At 41.7% G+C, this 18,546-nt stretch overlaps 1 protein-coding gene across 1 annotated transcript in view; it reads left to right on the forward strand.

Annotated features, from left to right (window-relative positions):
• The first annotated feature begins 300 nt into the window (after positions 1–300).
• The window catches only part of LARP4B (La ribonucleoprotein 4B), a 56,842-nt gene continuing 38,596 nt past the window's right edge, over positions 301–18,546 (forward strand). Inside the window, exon 1 of the mRNA XM_082192319.1 lies at positions 301–454. The gene's annotated coding sequence lies outside the window, so the exon portion shown is untranslated. The remainder of the gene's footprint in view (positions 455–18,546) is intronic.

Genomic DNA, 18,546 nt, shown 5'->3' on the forward strand with positions numbered 1-18,546 from the left:
GCGCTCCGTCTCTCTCTCTCTCTCTCTCTCTGTCTCTCCCTCTCATATGCGAGCGAATTGTCTCCGCTGCTTCTTGGCGCCCAGAAGCCCCGGGGCCCGGACACCCGCCGCCGCCGCCGCTCTCTCTTCCTCCTCCCGCCTCTCCGCGCCCTTCCCTCCCCGCTTGTCGCTCCTCCTCCCCGCCGCCGCCGCCGCCACTCCTCCTCCTCCTCCTCCGCCTGGGCTCCGCTGCCGCCCCCCGCCGCCCTCTCTCTCCGTCTTTCTCTTTCTCTCTCTCACCCCTTCCTGGGATTCGGCGGCGGCGGCGGAAGAACGAGAAGGAGGCGGCGGCGGGAGACGAAGACGGAGGCCGAGAGGAGAAGCAGCAGCGGCGGCAGCGAAGGATCCCTCAGGCCGGCCTCCGAGCGCGATCCCTCCCGGCCCGCCGGGGCCTTGCTGGCTGTTGGCTTGACAGGTGAGTGGAGGCCGCGTTCAGCAGCAGTCAAGTGGCAGCAGCAGGGCCGCCGCCGCCGCTTCCTCCCGTCACCGCCCCGAGCCGCCGCCATTTTCTCACCCGAGGCCGCTCGCGGTGGGGGGCGGGGCTGGCCGCTGCAGGGAACTGGCCCCGGTTTCGTGGCCTTGCTCCTGCCGGGAGCTCCGCACTGCGTCGGCTTCGGCCTGGTCGCCGGGAGGGAAGCGCTGGGCCCGGCGGCAACGGCGGCATCTTCACGTGTTTCGTTTCGTTTCCTTCTCCCTCCTACACCCTCGGATTTGGTGGGGGGGGGAGAAGGAGGGAGAGATCGCCCTTTTAAGTTGATCCCCGGCTGGCCGAAAACGGAGGACACCCCACCCCAAGCGGCAAGCCAAAGCTCCCCTTCGCTTCGTTTCCTCAAGCTCCCCCCAAACCCCCACCGCCATAGTCCTCCTTGACTCACACCCTTATCTAAAGTTAGGAATTCAAACACACACGCCCTTCTTCCATACTTGCAATGGGTATGATTTAAGTGTGACAGGAGGGTGGCTTTCTACTGCTTTCCCAGCGTCTCCGGGCCGTGATTTTGATCATTTGGCGACTTTTGCCGAACTTTAAAGCAGGCAGTGAGTTTGCTGCTGTTCAGTTGAACGCGGAGGTCTAGGGGGGTCTTGTGTCTAAATGGTTGGCTCTCTGTAGCTCTGCATTTGAAAACATGGTGTGAGATCGTCTGGGTCTGAAGTTCAGTAGCTGAGAAGGTGGGAGTCTGAGCCTTCCTGATGGACTGAGGAAATATGTCAGTTCCGTGTACTCACTGCGATGAAGTGGATTGTGTGCTGCTGCTGCTTTTCTTTTTATTGCAAGTTCCATACTTTTTGTGCTATTTATCCTAACCTAAGAGTGAAATGAGTTTTTGGAACTCTTATGATGATACTTCATAACTGCTCAATTCCTGCCAACTTTCATCACTGCACAACCAGCTCAGCCTTTTGCTGCTGAGGATACTGTGTGCTGTATAAGAGCTGTAATAACAGAGCCATTTAATAGCCACTCTGATAGGTTTCCTGTTATGCCATTTCTGGTTTCATTCTAGTTTCTCTAATTTAGCCATTTCAGGTGGCAACTTAGGTCTGCGTTCCTGGATGCTATTCATTTTAATAACAGTTTTGCCTAATAACATTGACCACTGTGATCAAGAAACCTGTGGCCTGCCACAACTCTCATCCCTGATATCATTGGCAATGGTGACTTGGATTGATGGGAGTTGTGGTCTTCCAGATATTGATGGGCTACTTGTTTCTCTTCCATGACCTACAGACATTTGCTGAAAGTAAACTTTATGCAAATGCCTAGTCAACTGGTTACTCCTTTGAGGTTCTTGGGAGCTGTGACTTCAGCTTTTGTGTATAGATGTACTAACAGAGTACTTTGTTAAAATGCTTTTTGGACAGTAGCATGGTTGCAATCACAATCTAGCTTGCAAATATGAGAGTAGGCAGTATGTTGAATGTGGCTCATAGAGAGTAAACTAGATTTTCCCCAAGGTATGTAAAGGATTTCCTGTTTTGGTGTAAACATGCTGCATTTGCATCATGGGGTGGATCCAGACTAAGTTGGTTTCATTTTGTTCTCAATGAAATCTGGGACAAATTAATAATGACTTTACATATGTCCCTTTGATTTAAGTGCCACTCAGGCTGGATTTAGCCTTTGTGTTGGACTGCCTGTCCAACAAATTCTCTGCTTTCTATCAATTGTGAAAGTTTATGAAATAGATCCTTCTATCACAAGGCCAGAATTTTGGTTCAGGACCAAAGCTGCAGGGACAGCGAGATTGAATTTTGGCAACCTTGAGATACAGAAGGTGAAGCCTGAATATTTTAGTTCTTGGTTTGTGGCTCATATGGTCTGGTTTTGTTGGACTTCATCAGAAGACTAAACAAATTTGTACTAAAAGCCTTTAGTCTGTTCAGAGAAGGGAGACTACATGTAGCATCATTCCAAAGACATTTGCAAACCACTTCAATACAATTCTTACTTGTCTCTTCCTTGTGTCTCCATGGCTGGTGCTCTCTTCAAACTTTTCAGTGGAACCTAGAGGCTTTCTGGGTATCTTTGCCAAAAAAACCCCCACACCCCTTCAGTTTAATGTAAAACATCTGCTTATCTATTATTATTATTTATCACCATTATTATTATTATCATTATTATCATCATCCCCACTCTCTCAAATAAAGCTGATAAGCTATCTAACTGTTGGACAAGCAGTAAACACTTGTGCTGAAGCATGGACAGATCTCATTTGTTGCACCCCCCCCTCTTAAAAAAACAAAATCAGTTGACAATCTTTTGGTTTAATTTGTGTTTATATTCATGCAAACACCAAAATGCTGGGAAAATATGGCTGTTAAGGGCCACACCATTAAGACACATTAGGCAATATAGATATGGTATGGTACCCTTTTATTGTCATCTTTCAGGCTTCACTATCTTCAAGCTGGATGGTTGTTAGTGGCCAGGACCCTGAAGATCATCAGGTCCGAGCCCCTGCCACAGATAAAGCATTTTGATGCATATTTCTTTTGGGTAGTTTAAGTGAGAGAATGGTCAGGATGAAGATTGCTGTTGTGCTGATGCCGGTATAATGTGGCAGAAGCAACATAATACAGTGGTGCCTCGCAAGACGGAAAACCCGCTAGACGAAAGGGTTTTCCGTTTTTGAGCTGCTTCGCAAGACGATTTTCCCTATGGGCTTGCTTTGCAAGACGAAAACTTCTTGCGAGTGTTCCGATTTTTTTTCACTCCCCCCCTTTTCCTAAGCCGCTAATAGCCTTTTAGCCGCTAATCCGCTAAGCCTTTAATAGCCTCTAAACCGCTAATAGCGCTAAGCCGCTAATAGGGTTGCTTCGCAAGACAAAAAAACCGCTAGACGAAGAGACTCGCGGAACGGATTAATTTCGTCTTGTGAGGCACCACTGTATTGTGTACTCCAGATTGAGAGCAGCATTGTGGCAATACTTTTCTGTGGCAGGGCTCAGCTCTGTAATATTCAAACCATGAACAAAATTACCTTTGAACATGTGCAGAGTGGAATTTCCCTTTAAATGAGTCACCAGAACACTGCTTGATATGAAATATTACTTCACAGGGTGTACTTTCCTTAGAAAGTTTTGAGCCCTAGTTTTGTAAAAAAGTAGATACACCATTTAGGAATAGAAAATCATTTCTGATGTATGCATGCTTACTGTACCTTTTCATAAAATTTGTGAGTTCTATATCTCTTTTCTCAAGTTTTTTCCCCTTCTGAGAATAAGATTATGATGAATGACAGAATTACAATGAGACTTAAGGAAGAGAAGTATGTATTACTTACATAAAGTATTGTCTAATCCTTCATATACATTGTACTTCCTTAGTTACTTTAAAGACAAGAGTTTTCTAAGGGGACAATGATACCAACGCTACAATATCATGGAGAACTCCACTCTTGAGTTGTGTTCAGCTGAGTAATTGGAATTAATGTGTCTTAAATTATGTCTGCAAATTTCAGTAGGACACCTCTTAGTTTGACTTGACTTGGACACGACCCTTTGCCCTAACCCCATATAGTTCGCATATAGTTACAAAGCAGTAAAGCCTGACTCCTTCCTATGCCATAAACTCATAGGTAATTAGGGGAAAAGTGCTTTCCTTTTTTCTCATTCTGCACTTTTCAGAAATATTAGCCTATCATACAGGATTTTTGTTTCAGGATTGTAAAACCAGCCCATGTGTAGGAGATGTACAGAACAGAAGGGTTAAGAATAGAATTTAGAATAGAATTTATTATTTATACCCTGCCCATCTGGCTGGGTTTGCTTCCCTTGTGGCTGTCCTGCGCTAGGAGAGGGTTAGAGTAAATGACCTTCAAGGTCCCTTCCAACTCATATAATCCTTTGTGGATATGATTGGTTGCCAGGTGGGTACTTATAACCTGGAACAGTAGCCTCAGTTGCATAGACTCCCATGTTTCTATTCCAGTGAATAAACGGATCTGAGACATGGGTCCACTCCTCTGTCACTGAAAGCCATCCATCTCCAAGTTACGGTGAAGCTTGAAATGAATCATAGGATGCCATACCATATTGCCTAAATAATGCATCTGTTGAGGGTTTGGCCCCTTACATTTGCACTTGCCTGAGCGAACATGGAACGCCGTGGTGGCTACTGTTGGTTGAATTCGATTAAATTTTGAGAAACCTATACCTGCAACTCTCTGATCAAGCAACTTGTAATTGAACATGAGAAACTGATGGGAAAAGGAAAGGAAGCAATATGACAGCACACCATTTAGAAATATAAGACATCACCTAAAATTTACATTACGCCTATTGGGGTTAATTTGTTAAGTGAAAAATGCAGAGTAACCAAATCAGAAAAAGATGTTCAAAGAAATCTCACCATAAGCATAACTTGAGGGGCTAAACCCAAATCTTCAATAGTGGTGTCTACGATTTGCTCTCTGTGGCAAAAAATAGTTATTTCTCATTTTAAGGTTCTTTTAGATTTACTAAAGGTATATACTAGAGCTTCTTCCCACCTTTCCTCCAAGAATGCCTACATGGTGGTTCTTCTGCTCCATTTTACCCTTACAACAACCCTGACAGGTTGGTTAAGCTAAGAAACTGTGTGCTTCATTGCTGAGTGCAGATTTGAATCCTGGTCTTCCATATCCCAGACCAACACTCTTAACTACTACACTGCAGTGGCTATCTTTATAAATTCTATTCTCTATAAAATTAAAACAGTTTGTTGTGTTAGATTCTACACACCCAGTTTATACTAAGCGAGGCTAGTTAATGTTGTGTTTTGGTCTTTCAGGTGGACATTGGGCCTGATGTGTACATGTGTGGGAAGAGATACATGTCCAGGTAGAAATTATTCAGATGCATTTGTAGCCAGTGTTTGGGAACGCTGTACTTGTAGAATTTCTGACTGGATATTCCCTTCATAGTGTTGTGATGGAGCTCCACACATTTATAGATGCCAGGCAGAAATTCTTCGGTGAGGACATCACAAATGTTGGGAGAAGGTGAACCTGTAGAATTACCGGTTTCCTGTTTAATACACATATTAGCTGTCTGTATTTTAGGAAGAATTTGGTGATCCAGAAGCTTTTAATGCCTTCATTGAGAAATTTTATTTATTCCTGTAATTGCTCCTCCCTGTTTCCTTTCACTCTTAACTTCTGTCTTATAGTCTCCTCCCAAACCGGCACTTCCTCTCATCCCTGTCCTGAATTAAAGAATTTCCTGGAAAATTACTGGTGCTAAACTGCAGGAGAGATAACACAAAATATTTAGGACAATTCTTGATAATAAAAGAATAGTTACTTTTACTAACCATTTTAGCTTTTATTTTAAATCTTAGGTGGTAAAGAGTACTGATTTTGTTAAATAGCAGCAATATTACATGGTATTGACCCAAAACTCTGGTACAAGCAAAGTCATTAAAAGTTGCTTGTTTTACTTGGCCTAAATCGGAGAGTTTAAAAAGGGTTTGGGCTCTTACGTTATGGTTTATGGTTGAGGATATTTCATTGAATACTTCCTGGTTCAATGCTGCTGGACTATTAATTGTTTCTAATGAAATACAGCAACTGAGATTATATCCCTCTTTCCAAATATATTGTTCCTTTTTGTAGATGTCTGCTTTAGCCTGTTGATACCCAGAATTATTTTTTCCTACTTGAGAAACATTGGAAACCTCTTCAACCCTTAAAGTGAGCAATGGCTATCTATTCTATCAGCGCAGGAGCTATGGTGACTACCAGTATTACAAATAAGTCAGGAGCATTTTGCGACTCACACGTGTGCAATTGTAACCACATGGAGATCTCTGGGTGCCTGGCTGGCGACTGGGGAAAGCAAAATGTCACTTAGAGAAGGATCTGAAATATTTTAATTGAAGCTTGAATTTGTTTTATTCTGGATTATTTTATTTGATCTTTTAATGTGTTGTAAACCACTTTGAGATTTGTTCTTTAAAAGGTAAAGTGGTGCAGAAATGCTGCTGCTGCTGATAATAATGATAATAACAATTAATAAATAATAAATGCATTTAAAAATTGCAGCAACTATAACCCATCTGTAAAGTACCATTTGGCGATTATATATTTCTAACATTGCTGACTAGGTAGCGGGGGTATTGTTTGATTCAGGCTCTGTGATGGAGGCCAAATTTGGCTATAAACAACAGAAGTACATGGGTGCAATTCGTTTTGTTTTGTTGGAAATTTAAAATGTAAGAGTTATTTGTGAAGGACTGTAGCTCAGAACATCTGCTTTGTATGCAGATTCAATCCCTGGCATTTCCAGTAGGACTGAAAATTCCCCTGTGCTTGAAACCCTGCAGAACCAGGTCCAATCAGCACAGACAGTACTGAGCTAGTTGGACCAATGGTCTGGCTTGGTAAAAGGCAGCTTCCTATATTCCTGTGTCTTAAGTAAAGCATAGTACAGTCATAGTTTGGTTTCCGAACAGCTTCGTTCTTGAAAGTTTTGGCTCCCGAAGGCCACAAACCCAGAAGTGACTGTTCTGGTTTGCAAACTTTTTTTGGAAGCCGAATGTCCAATGGGACTTCCATGGCTTCCGATTGGCTGCAGGAGCTTTGGTTTCCGAACGTTTTGGAAGTTGAACGGACTTCCAGGATGGATTTTGTTTGACTTCCAAGGTATGACTGTAGTATGAATATCTTTTTTTATGGACCTGGCAAAATAAAACAAGTAAAAGTGAATAATGCAGTGAATATTATGTGATTTCAAAATTTTGTTTGAGATCCAAAGAGCTGATTAGGCTCATGCAAACAGATTGTATTAGCCTACTGTTTTGTTTTTTACTTTGACTGGCTAACCCCATGCCTTGTTAAAAATGTATTTTGAGGTTTGCTATATAGTTTGGTGGCAGTAGATGTTTGTGGGGAGAAGTCTAAAGTTTCCCTTCTTTGGCTTCTTGTTACACCTTCAAGTCATAGTTAAACAAAAATTCATCTGCTGTTCGGATTGCTATAGTTTTACTCTTTGAGAGCTGCTCTGTGTAAATGCAAGTGTTGGGTCATTGTGCTTAAATCACTTGACTGCTGAAACTGTTGCTACACCAAGATGGAATCCAGAGTTACAAAATGGGAAATGCAGGCTGGGAAGAGTGGCATGAGGATCTTTGGCAATCATGATTTATTTATAAATACATGCTTGCACAGAACGGATGTGCATGGCTTGTATTGGCCTTAAGTGGCAGGCAAGCTAGAGCATTTGAGAAAATAGGCTGAAATTCTGCTTCACTATGTGTGACACTGGGAGCAAGTACGTGAAACGTGAACAGTCATCAGTGGTGGCAAACTAATTACCAGAAATACTTAACAGAGGAAGCTGTCTTTAAACGTTAGACTTCTAAGGTATGTGTAATTGAGAGAACGTATGTGTCACCCAAACTAAAACTTGGTTTAGCTTTTGACAAAACATGTTAGTCAAATGCATAACACATGGAGCACTGTTTTCCAAATTTGAAGTCTATGAAAACATCCAATTGTGCAACTTGTATGCTAAATTATAAATGTTGGTCCAAGCTACTGCCTCTCCTGTACAAAAGTCTACGTAAGTTTAGCACAAGCTAGAAATTTTGTCTTTTCATATGCACAGTAATGTCAGCTTTATATACTCTGTAATCAGACTGTCTAGAGTAAGATTCTGTAATACTAAAATTTAACCTGATTGAAACAGGCAAAACTAAAATTCTGAACATGTATGAACGTTATTTAACACTTGTATAAAGGATCACTTTGTGTGTGTTTTTAATTGTGGCATTGCCTTAGGTGCCTCTAATGAAAATTTATACAATAAATGAGTTGTTCAAAAAATCAAAAGCCACACTTGTAACTTGGTAGGCAAATCTGAGCATGGCAGATCAAAAGTCAGACCAGTGGTGACCCTGTTCATTTTAAGTTTACATCTATACTTTCAGGAAGTTGCTCTGATTTATTGGCTACAGCATCATTTTGCTGCTCTGGTGTGCTGCATGGCCAAATGATCTGCAATGTACATACTAAGCTCAAACTTTGAGAACAAGCTGTATAAGCCAGTGTAAGAAATTGGTGCAGATTTTAGTTGACTAACATAAATTATGTTTCGGAGCCTGAAAGTTAGACAGCCTTTTATAGTAGGCTTACTGGTATTTCAGAGACACATTGTTAAAATTCTGTAGTGCATATAAATCTGGATAGGTAACTTGAACACTCTTTTGACCCACCATTCATGTTTTCTTGCTATTGTGTCATCCCTGCAGTTCTCCAGCTTCCTTTTCGTATTTTCCCTCTTTAAACCAGGAAGCAAAATGAGCCTTTTCTAGTATTGTAGAATGATTCCCACTGACAACACCATTCCCTTATGTTTAAACAGAAAAGAACAGTGATTTCCTTGTTAGCAAAGCTGTTTAAAGCTTGACACCAGTTGCCTGCGTGGTGAGGTTCCAGCTTCATGTCATAAACAGCTACTTGCTGGTGAAGTATGCTGAACTGAATTGTATTGAGTTGTCCTCCCCATTCGCTCATTGATTAGAATTAAAGGGCAGGCTGGTCTGAAACAGGGCCCGACCAGCTGCATGGCCCTCTGCAACATTTGACACTCCATCCCTGCAGCTGGTCTTCTGCTGCCTTCCCAAAGGCAGGTAAGTGAGTTGCTGGGCTTTGGGGAGGAAGTCTGAGGGCTCTGTCAGGGTCCTAGAGTCCTCTCCCCTCTTTCCCGAAGCTCAGTTAGCACTTCCCCAGCTTTGGGAAGGAGATAGGAGGCCTCTAGGACCCTGCCAGAGTCTTGTGCCACTTTCTCAAAAAAAACCAGTGACTGACTCACTTACCCAGCTTTGGGAAGGCTGGGGGAGGGGCATCAAATTTTGGGCTCACTTCTCCCCCCACCCCCAACAAGCCAGTGTGCAGTCTGCAGGTTCCATGTAAGAGAACTCTTGAGGCTCACTTGGTATGGAAATAGATATAGGGATTTAGATTTAGAACCCATCACTCCACATCCTTAATGACTACTTGACGTGTGATACAAAACTTTCATTACTTCATAAGCTGACGGTTGTTGCCACCATTGTGCTCCATGAACACTGCAATAAATTTAGCAACAATATAAAGGACAGGCTTTTCCTTGGCAGTGAAAAACAAAGAGCTCAAGATTTCCTAAAGGCTACTTAAAGCAACTGTCAGAAAGATATTGCTAGTCAGTAGTGTGTGAGCTCAGGCAGGCAATCTGTAAATGGACAGGGCCTTAGCATAACTGGAAATACTGTGGTTGCATGTTGAAAACTCAGTTTCAGATACTTGGTATTATAACTAGTCTGTCAACCTCAGTTGACCCAGAACAGCTTGATTAGCCTAACTAACCAACCCTCTCCTAGAATGCTACGAGGTTCAGTCACTTCTCAGTGCATTAGTGAAAAAGGTATACAAATGTAACTAAAATTTGTTTCCAGAAAGGAAATTGTTGCATCCTGCTTGGAGGGTAAAGTAATTTTCTTGGAGGATGATATGCTTCCTAGTTTGCTATTTATCTCCATGAAATAATTTCCAACCAGTTTTTAGTACAGTGGTACATCGGGTTAAGTACTTAATTCATTCCGGAGGTCCATTCTTAACCTGAAACTGTTCTTAACCTGAAGCACCACTTTAGCTAATGGGGCTTCCTGCTGCTGCCGCGCCACTAGAGCATGATTTCTGTTCTTATCCTGAAGCAAAGTTCTTAACCTGAGGTACTATTTCTGGGTTAGCAGAGTCTGTAACCTGAAGTGTATGTAACCCAAGGTACCACTGTATCTGAGTTTCTAACACTGATTTGGAATACAATGCCCAAACAGAGCTAAAGGAGTTCCAGATAAAGCCAGTTTTACAGCATGGATAAAAACATGAAGCAAGTAAACAGTGTGTTACAATGTACAAACTTTTAAACTAGTATTCCCCTGGCACCAAAGTGACCAAAAAGGCAGTGCCAGGCAAGCCTCATCAGGGAGGGCATTCTACAACTGGGTTGCCAGCACCAAGGAGGCCCACTGACTCACCACTAGTCATCCTGCTCGCCTATTTGGCAGGGGCGCCAAAAGAAGGTCTGTGAAGAGGACATTAACATTCAGGTCAGTACATATGGAAGGCAGCAATCTTTCAGGTGCCCTCTTTAATTTGGCCTCATAATGGACTGGAGCCAGTGCACTTGATAAAGCACTGGTATGAATATGATCGAAATCTCCCAGCTGCAGCTTGCAGTCATACTTTGGACGAGTTAAGTTGCAGGCTATTTTCAAAGGCAGCCCTAATTACAAAACAGAGCGAGGCTTAACAAGAAGTTACTGGGGTATAGGTAACTGTGGCCAGTGTACTTCCAGTCAGGTAGAGTCACAGCAGGTATAGCAGACAAAGATGATAAAAAGGCACTCTGAGGAATAGCTGGACTTCAAAGGTAGAACTGGTCTTTTAATGTGATAGCATAATTAGTTCTTGAGCCTTACTAGGTTTTGAAATAAGGGTGTGACTTTAAGCAGCTTGAACTCACGTTAAGGAATAGCATATTGATGAGCAGCGTGTGGCAATACAAACAGGGTAGGCTTTGCTTCTATTAATGCCTTGGGTAAAAAAGAAGTGGTATATCAATCGTCTATGGAATGATTAATTATGACCATTGTAGCAAACATTTGCACCACAGCTTGGCGGGATGTCATGAATTACTTGCTTTTCAAACAAGTATCTTGCCATTACTAACATGCTACACTTCAAATGATTGCCTGCTCATCTGGGGTTTCCTAAAGCTAAAAACATAAAAAGTGCCTTGCTGCTATTAGCACTGCACCTAAAGTTCAAACTATAATGTTCTGCTAGAACACAGGCAGGGAACCTCCAGGTTTGGGGGAGAATCTTGGTCTGCTAGAGGGTACAATTTCACCCATGAGGTCATTTTCCCAAAAGCACCTCTGCACCAGCAGACATCACTGGCGACGTCGGCTTGTAAATGTGAGCAAAGAGTTTAATCCTGCATTGGCTGTGCAATCCTGTTCCAGCAGGATCTGGTCCATGAAACCGAAAAGCTTCCCTACCCATGTACTAGATGGACTGCGTTTTAAAGTTCCTATACAGTGGTACCTTGGGTTACATACGCTTCAGGTTACATACACTTCAGGTTACAGACCAGAAATAGTACCTTGGGTTAAGAACCTGTAAAAAACCCTCCTCTCGGGGTTCTTATCCCTAAGTTGCAAATACTAGGCCAGGCACCCCCAAACTCGGCCCTCCAGATGTTTTTTTTGACTACAGTTCCCATCATCCCTGACCACTGGTCCTGTTAGCTAGGGATGATGGGAGTTGTAGTCCCAAATCTTATGGAGGGCCAAGTTTGGGGATGCCTGCAATAGGCGCATAGTTGTCCCCGTTGAGGGGTATGGCCAGCACATTCCTTGCTGCCTAGCAACCTTTCACATCCACAACTCCCTATGGCCTGAGCAGGGCTCTTTTTCACTGGAGCTGTTTTATAATATTATATTTTACTGTAACAGTATTACTAGGTGGCCTACATAAATTCCATGAATAGAATAAAATGATAAATATAACCACACTGTGAAATTCCTGTATGATGAAGTAGTATAATTCTACAAGGCACCAAAAAATACTCATTTCTTTCTAATTTTACACTAAATTCTTACAAAAGGGGAAGCAGCCTTGACTCTCATTAAACATCCATGGAATTCAGAATTTTTCTGAATGAGCAGAAAAGTAATTCAGAAACTGGTGTGGTGATGCTAGAGGGTAAATGCAGAAGTTGTCCTGCCGTGTTTCCTGTTATTCCCAGTCTTTTAAATATGCAGTCAATGGGAACAAAACACGTTTATGCTAAAAAGGGCCTAAATTCCTTCTTCTCAGATCTAATGAAGTTTGTGAAACTCATACAGCTGCTTGGCCTTGCCTGGAACAAACACTATACATTGGCCTCACTATGTGGTTGAACTTAGATGAGCACTCTCATTAACAAGTTGCATGGCTGCCATTGCCACCCCATAGTGGTGGTGACTCACAGCCTCTGACTTGCAACATATTCTCCAGCATGAGTCTACTACGTCAACATTAGAAAAATGTTCATAAGAGATGCTCAGATCATTTTGGACTGAATTTTTGTAAACTGTTGAGCCCTGTACGTTTTCGGCAAATTTTAAAGGTTATTTCTGTTGGTTGGTTGTGTTTGTGATCATTATTACTGAAAAGATCTCTTGCCTCTTACACACCTTCTCCTTGCCCTGAGGCTGATTCAAAGGAGAAGATGGAAGTGAACTTTAATTAGTTATTTGCACTTGTAGCAGCTGCCAAGAAGAAAAAAGCCACCCTGGAAACTTCTTTCTTATGGAGTTCATCTGGGGGCTCTGCAAAACCCTTTGGGGGGGGCTACTGTTTGAGGGGTTGTGGGATTCAGTTTCCTAGTACTCAGAGAGCAGCCGCTGCTTCACATCTTCCTCAGTTGATTCCGGGTAGCATAGAAGAAGTTCTGCCTAAGTTTACAGCAAACTGTTTTATATTAAAGGAAGTAAACTTGTGCAGAAGAGACATGGGTTTCGTTAACTTACAAATCACCAACATAGTTTTGTGATAAATGGTTGCCAGCTTGAGGTTTTTCTAATAGTAACAGTTAAAAACTGTGAAGAGGAATCATTGATGAAAAGGCTCCTATGCAGTGTTTTCTATATGCTCCTTTTTGCCTCTTCAAAGTTATGCCAAAAGGATACCCAAATATGCATTTCCTTTGGGGGTTTCTTTACTGCTTTTTATACTTGTAACCCAAGCATTGCTGTGCTTTTTCCTGTTTTACAGTGCAGTTCTGTGCATGTTGACTTGGAAATTAAAGGTAAAGGTACCCCTGCCCGAACGGGCCAGTCTTGACAGACTCTGGGGTTTGTGCGCCCATCTCACATCTATAGGCCGGGGGCCAGCGCTGTCCGGAGACACTTCCGGGTCACGTGGCCAGCGTGACAAGCTGCATCTGGCGAGCCAGCGCAGCACACGGAACGCCGTTTACCTTCCCGCTGGTAAGCGGTACCTATTTATCTACTTGCACCCGGGGGTGCTTTCGAACTGCTAGGTTGGCAGGCGCTGGGACCGAGCAGCGGGAGTGCACCCCGCCGCGGGGATTCGAACCGCCGACCTTTCGATCGGCAAGCCCTAGGCACTGAGGCTTTTACCCACAGCGCCACCCGCGTCCCTTGACTTGGAAATTAGTTCTGCAATATTCAGTAGAAATTACTTCCAGTAGAAATCTATTAGAATTGATGCCTTGAGGTCTAAGTTATGTTGATTTTTAAGAAGGTTTGTTGTGCACTGTTTTTGTTTTATTTAAAAAATCTAGACTATAGCGTAAGTGGTGTATAAGATAAAAACAAAATAAAGCACAAGTTCTAAAAACAGCATTTCAGCAAACTCTGAAAGCAATGAAATCATTTTTACACATTCTAAAAACAATATTACAATTTGTTCAAATATATGATTGCATATAGATATTTGGGGATCCCTTCTGTGAAGAGGTGTTCGGTTGTTTTGTACTCTTGGATGGTACTGAAACAGGCAATTTGCAGGTGTATGTTCCAGAGAGAAATGGGCTAGTAAATACTTCCATCCTGTTGACAATGCTATACTGAAATATATATTCAGAATTGTCAGGCAAAGTCATTTAAGTTCAAAATGCAAAGTTTTTTTGTGGCATACCTTTGAAATTCATAGCTTCTGTGAGATGTGTTATAGGAAGCAACGTGATGGTGTGGGAAAGGCAAGCTTCTGTAGTTACTATATTCTGATTTACAAGGTTATGGTAACTTTAGTTCCAGGAGCTGAGAGTGTTCCAATGTGTTTTGGGGGGAAATTAAGTGGCTTTGTTTCTTTGTTTTAAAATCAAAGCTATCCATACAGCATCAAATTACTGAACTTTGTAACCATAAGTAGGGTAAATGAGTTGGAAACCGTTACAAAATTAACACGTTATGTGTGGAGTCTGGTAAAGCTCAGTCTGAAGATACAGAAATTGATTCTTTGTGTTATAGAAACTAAGACAGGATACTTCTTGTAACAAACATATCAAACCCTTAACATACAGCTAGTCAAGCTCTGTAGTTCAGTTGCATTCCTTTCTTCTTGGTCTCATTTGATCTGTGTTTCATTAATGCGCTCAGGATTACAGCTTAAAACCTTAGTTTCCTTAACTGCTGTATCCAAACCAAAAGAAACACTACCTTGAATAAATGGAGTAAAATGAGACCAGCTTTTACTTTAGATCAGTGTTCCCCAACCTTGGGCCTCCAGCTGTTTTTGGACTACAACTCCCATCATCCCTCGCTAGCAAGACCTGTGGTCAAGGATGATGGGAATTGTAGTCCAAAAACAGCTGGAGGCCCAAGGTTGGGGAACACTGCTTTAGATGAGGTCACCTGAAGAAGTGATAGACAATTGGGCTAATGTGCAATTAGTCTTGAAAATGTTTGGTTATGAAACAGTGCAGCTCTAATAATTTCAGGTGACTTATAATAAAACCAGTAAGATTATTCCTGAAAGATGACTTGTAGAGGTACCTCTCAGATTAATTGTTGTAGGCCAGGAAGAGTGCATGCGCCTATGTGTTTTGAAAATGAAAGTTTGCTTTTGGTATATATTTCAATATAGAAATTAAACTTTGTAGTCCCTACACTAGTGGCGAACTCAAGTCACTTTGGCAAAAGAACTGCTGGGGAGACCTTTCTGCTGCACATTTACTTGTGTGCAGAGGTCTTTCCATTTCCCTTTTGGTTTCAGCCTCCTGTGCAGCTAAAAGCACTCTGAAGGATCTCCTGATCCTCTGGAATCAGTTTTGAATGAGGGATTAGAAGAAGAGAAATTAATTCTAATCCTAGCAGAAGTGCAAGCACCCTCTGCTTCTGCAGCTCAGTCATTTTGAAACTAAGACGTCAAGTTTTAAATTTATGATTTTATAATTGAAAAACTTTATTTCACAATAAGGTTTTTCAATTATAAAATCATAAATTTAAAACTTGACATCTTAGTCTAATAAAGTTGAACATTATTTACAAATTTATATAATTCATAAGATAAATAAGGTTGCATTCTGCCCGTAAACCTATTCAGCTTGACATCTGGAGTTTTGTCATGTTTCTTTCCCGTATGTTAATCAAACTTTTTCAGCTGAAAAGTGATGCACTTCTCCAAATGGGTCTATTTTTAGAGCAAACTTAGTATGAATGTTTCATCTTGTGTCAAAATTGAAAATGTGGTTTAAATATTGGGTGTGATTAAGCAGTGTTCTCTGTACTCTTTATTAAGGCAAGCAGTTTCACATAGTGGTGCAGGAATCCTGCAAGAGAAAGTATGAATGAAAACTTTTCCAAGAGCGGGCTTTAGAGTTTTCAACATGTTGGAATCCTTTCGCTTGATCAAAGCTGCATTTTAAAATCCTTCGTTAATACCTCATTTCAGGTTATACCACCTTCCCATGTAGTTCCTCAACAGAAACTTGCTGCTAATGACAGTTCAGCAAAACTGATGAGTCACCAAGCTTATGCTTTCCAAAACAGCTTGATTATTAGTGTTGAGGCATTGAAATTTTATGCTTAAATGGGCAGCCAGCCGTTCTTGGTTGGATATTTCAATTTATTCCTTATTGAGGAAGCAGATTAGAGCAAAGCTAAACAATGGTTGACCTGAGCCTTTGAATCGGTGCCAGAATGCTAGTTCTATTATTTGCTGCCTTAGAAGTGTTGAGCAACGATGAAGCCCCTAGGAAATGGCTTTACATTGGGCAGTAATGCTTGTTGTTGAATCTGCAGCTTGTCTTCCTGAAATAAATACTATTTTATTAGAGGAGGAAGACATTAAGAAGGCCTTTTTCATAAGGGACTGCAATCAAATTGGATTTGGTTTAAGCAAACATAAGAATCAATTTGGCATTCTTGCTTCACTCCTGCCTTTGGCTAGTGTATGGGGGGGGAATGGAGATAGCTGGTTATAGCAAGTTTCTTGGATTAAACTTCCCTCTTCTTACCTTGGAGCTGATTGCAAGGGAAATCTTTTTTGAAAACTTTATTTAATTCAAGCTCGTTCAGATCTTGTTTTCCAGAGATCCTTGTTAGTAAGGGTTTGTCCCTGTGTTGTGATGAAATCGTTTTCAGTAATTCAACTGTACAAGCCAAAGTGTCACAACACGCAGTTGGTTCCTGCATCATGGATTTTACTAAAGTTGCGTAATAATGACTTAAGAAGCAAGTATGCAGTCCAGTTTTGTCATTGGGGTGTCTATAAATGGTCCTCTTCTGCAGTCACTCTGAGCCAGAGGCTTATGATTCTTAAGTTGGCATGTGGTGTTAGCATAGTTTCAGGCCCTAAATAGCAATCAATGTGCTTAATCATAAAGCACAATGCAGTTAAGAATATAAAAATAACAATTGCCTATCATTCCTAATGGCTGATTTTTAGTACTGGCATCCTAATGCATTATTGATAGCAAACTGCACTGGTAATGGTTTCTTAGAAAGGACTGTGGTGGGTTAACACTGCAGCTTCCCTTCTCACCAGATTTCAGCACCGTGTGATGGGAGATAAAAGCCAGGCTGCATCATGAAGGGTATGAGGACACAGCCGTTCAGGATCTTCCTGGACTTTTGTGACTTTCCATTGGAAATGAGGGGTAGTGTTTGCCCTAGCAGTGAAGCATGGACAGTGGAGGAAGGGTACTGTGCCAGCAGCCACTACACAGACTTCTCAATTCATACCATTTTACCTTACTGTGTTTGGGCTTCCCCCAACTTTTCTATCATTGACAGTCCCCCCAGGAAAGGGGCAGCAGGGGGTTCAACATAAGTTGATCATTAAAAGTGAACTATGAGACCATATCTTTACTACTTACAAGTAAAGAAATACTACATCATCCCCCAGACAAGCAGCAGCAGATGCACATAAATTGCCATCACTTGTAAAGCAAAAAACTGGGTCTGATTGCCATGCATCAAAAGTGATAGACACACTACAGTAAGCTGAATTCCCCTGGGAACATGACTCTTGAATGAAGGTCTTAATTTTGCACCTGGGTGCATGTCCGAAATGGTTGAATGGAAGCTCAAAATTCTTTAATTTCTAAACTTTCATTGATCACTATGGGATAATTTTTGTTACTGCCACTGTCTTTATTTTAAAAGCTATCTGAAACATTTTAGCCTTTTCCTTAACTTTGGTGGTCTCCTAGCCACTACTCTGTGGTACAGTCAATGAGTGAAGAGCTAATGAACATCAGTATGTGCTTTGTTTTTGTGTTTAAAAGAAAAATCCTCTGGGGCTGCTTCTTGAACTTTGAACCAGAGCAGCAGCCATTAGACTTTGTCTGTTGCTATGCACCTAGAATGCTGAGTTGTCTTTGGCAAAACCACAAAGCTGTTGGATTGTTCAGCTCTGTCACAGCTATTTGTATTGTCCAGAGCACTCTGACCGTGTTCAATTAAATGCAAGTCCTGTACAAATGTGATCCAAAATGGATTCTTTGTTGTTGTTCTTCTTCTTCTGTTGTTTGTTGTTGAAGGCTGCTAAATGTATTATCTGGAGTAGCTTGGAAGGCCTCATCCCTTCAGATGATTTACTATAATATGAGAATATTTTAATTACCGTATTTTTCGCTCTATAACACGCACCCAACCATAACACACACGTAGTTTTTAGAGGAGGAAAATCCGTAGGCATGCCACCCGTAGGCATTTCCTCCATAACACGCACAGACATTTCCCCTTACTTTCTAGGAGGAAAAAAGTGAGTGTTGTGGTGCAAAAAATACGGTAAATACAACCAGTAATGTGATGATAGGAGCTTTGCTTTGGAAGCTACTGCAAGCCTCAGCAGTGAAAAATGTAAACTGTGGAGACATCCATTAGGCGTCCAATGATTATGTTATCACTAGAGTTAGACTGTCATCTACAGAGGCTTAGCTTCTGAAGCACAGTTCTTATTGTCACAGTACTGACGACATCTTCAGTAAGCTGTCTTTCCTAAAAGATAGTTTAAACCAGGGGTTGTC

This window comes from Podarcis vaucheri (assembly GCF_965113315.1).
Source record: "Podarcis vaucheri genome assembly, chromosome: 12".
In the NCBI taxonomy this organism is placed as follows: Eukaryota; Metazoa; Chordata; class Lepidosauria; order Squamata; family Lacertidae; genus Podarcis; species Podarcis vaucheri.